Genomic DNA, 3,319 nt, shown 5'->3' on the forward strand with positions numbered 1-3,319 from the left:
GATTTCAACCCTTTTCATCCCTCTTCTATGAGAGACGAACAAACATGTAGGCCTAATTAACATTTTAATGTGTCATTTTATTTAAGCCTGGCCTACAATAACTTTTATACATTTTTTTTAAACAGTGTGTTTATTCATTTTCAGAGAACATTGTCACACTGCAACAAATATACAAGTGCAAAACATAACGTCACAGTAAGGCTCACCTCAGTAAGGTAAACATGACAGGGCAGTAGAATGCAAAGTCATCCTGTAAGTGTCCCGTGGTCCAAATGTTATCTTAGTTAGAGAAAAGCACTCCACAAAACAAACAAACGACAAACATACTAAATACATAGCAATACTAATTTGTTGATGGTTGACACACAAGGGAGCATGCCTCCAATGCTTTCTTCTCCTCTAGAACACCATATAAGGTCTCCACATACTGTCAAAAATGGGAATTTAACCTTTAACGTAAAAGTGAGTTTTTTGTTATTGTTGGTTATTAAAATGCCAAGGTTTGAACATGTCCCCTGATTCATCCAATTGGAGTGCAAATACCTCGGCTGTTTGTAGTTTCTTAAATATCTGTACCCTCACATTCACATTATTTTGGTAAAAATTGTCAATATTCTGGCAAAAACTGGCGGACCCCCCTGCAGTATCTTTGAGGACCCCCTGGGGTCACGGACCCCGGGTTGAAGACCCCTGGTCTATGTCAGGGACAAGAGTAAATCTCGGACTGATTTTTAGTCAATGGTGAGAGCTTTGTGAAATAAAAGGCTGAAAGACAACGCCAGCTGCTTTGTCTTTGTGTTTCTGCACTTGCTTGATTGTGGCTGTTTGAAAAGTTGTTGTCTCACTAGTTTTGTTCATAAGTAATATAATCATAACAAATACACATGTACAGCTGTTTTATTTAAAACGGTGGTACAAACTGGGGGCATAAAATCACAAAAATACCACTTTCAACACAGTCTTCCTAAGCGGTGTCATCTGCTAGCTGAATGATTCAAATTGGTACTTCATGTCACATCCAGTCCCTGCTCGCCTACTCCAGTTTCCCGCTTTATGTTTGTCACGCCCTAATCACCTGTGTATTTAAACCCTTTGTTTCCACTTCCCCAGTGCCAGATTGTTATGTGTACCATGTGCCTACTCTCAGCGTTTTCCTGTGTGTCTTTCCGGTTTTGCCCTTGCCTGTTTTTGTACCCTGCCTTTGCCTCATCCATTTGGTTGTTGCCTGCCTTACCTGACTGATCTCCTGTGTACCGAACCTTTGCCTGTGATTAAGACTGGTTAACTCCTTATCTGCCTCCCGAGTCCTGCAGCTGTTCCTGTGTCCGTGCCGTGTAACATTCATAACATTGGGTGAATTTTTCAGACATTTCTCTGGACAAAACTGCAGCTACACACGACATGATCGTAACGGCGAGTTTGCATTACTACAGCTATTACTACAAACAGCGTACATGTCTGGGCCCTTCAGTGTCAAGGTCATGTCATCAGCGGTCAAACGTGTGTATGACTAGCTGTATTATTTGATCACTGGCCGGGGATTCCCTGTTTTTCTGGGTATTGGTTAACGTATTAAAATGATGCATGGCTGTCAGTTCCAACATTTCTTCTTCCATTCAACTGCTGTATCTATGACTATCTTCACATCTACAGGCCATAGCTATTTCTCATCTGTAATATCTTTGTCACTTGACTTTACACGACATCAGAGCAGTTCAAAAGAAGTATGGTGCCCGAGGCTCCTCAGCTCTTGAGTTATTAACTGTTTTCAACACATCAGTTCTGAACTGTATTTCCTTCTGGGTAAAAAAGGAAAAGGAAAATGACTATGTTGACATTAAAGAAAAACGCCTGTGGCTTTAAATACAAAAGATTCATTCATATATAGTCTTCAACTCAGGCAGATTTTAAAGTGTAACAAAGCTACATGCTAACGAAGTAGTTCTGCTAATGGCTTCGGCAATCTCCGTCAGTCACGTGACCGTCAGTTTGCCGGTCTCCCGCTTCACGAAGAAACCCGAGCTCTCTGATTGGCTCCTGCCAGTGAACGAGAATCCGAGCGCTCCTAGTGCAACAACGAGACCTCCCATTGAACACTAGAGGGCAGGAGCCAACTATAAATATGTGTTTCCAGACTGTAAGATATATTTACATTTAGCATAGTAGGGGATTATTTCATTTAGATTTTCTACCATTAAATAAAAGATCTGGAATAATTTGGTGCGACACTGACTTCAGGTCAGTCTATGTCTATGTAAGGGGTCTTACATAGACTGCTGGCACCAAGATGCTCCACAGAGAGACACAAGAAGTCTTTCCTACCTGTGAGCATTAGTCTCTACAACTCCTCCTCAAAATATCAGACTAGCCATCGAACTTGCAATCTTCCACACATGCATACTGCACTTTACATATTGTATAATTCACAGTTACTTGGCTTTTATGTTACTGTTACTGCTTTTTATTTAACTGTTATTTATACCTGTGTATATAGTGTTAAAGTTTTTTCTTAGGATTTTGCTATCCAACCTCTATAATGTTCAAATGTTTTTCTTGCTATTATATTATATGTTTATATTGCTATCTAACTCACCATTTGGGAGCTGCTGTAACTAACACAATTTCCCTGCGGGGATTTATAAAGTATTTCTGATTCTGATTCTGATTCAACAGCTTTTTATCCCTCTTCTATGAGAGATGAACAGAACATGTAGGCCTAATTAACATTTTAAACAATAAACACACTGTTTAAAAAAAAACATTTCTATATATATATTTATTCATTTTTAGAGAACATTGTCACACTGCAACAAATAATACAGGTGCAAAACATAACAGTCACAGTAAGGCTCACCTTCAGTAAGGTAAACATGACAGGGCAGTAGAATGCAAAGTCATCCTTAAGTGTCACCGGTGGTCCAAGTGTTATCTTAGTTATCCCAAAGAGAAAAGCACTCCACAAAACAAAACAAACAAACAAACATACTAAATACATAGCAATACTCATTTGTTGATGGTTGACACACAAGGGGAGCATGCCTCCAATGCTTTCTTCTCCTCTAAGAACACCATATAAGGTCTCCACATACTGTCAAAAATGGGATATTTAACCTTTAACGTAAAAGTGAGTTTTTCTAGTGCAAGAGAGTCTGACAGTCCTAGCTAAATAACTTTTATATTTACTTTTATTTCACCTAATTAACCTATTTATATACTGGGTTTTTAGCCTATATGTGTTTATGATTGATAAAAAAAAAAAAAAAGTTATTGTTGGTTATTAAATGCCAAGAGTTTGGACATGTCCACTGATTCATCCAGT

The sequence above is a fragment of the Larimichthys crocea genome, chromosome XVII (genome assembly GCF_000972845.2).
Source record: "Larimichthys crocea isolate SSNF chromosome XVII, L_crocea_2.0, whole genome shotgun sequence".
NCBI classification, from domain to species: domain Eukaryota; kingdom Metazoa; phylum Chordata; class Actinopteri; family Sciaenidae; genus Larimichthys; species Larimichthys crocea.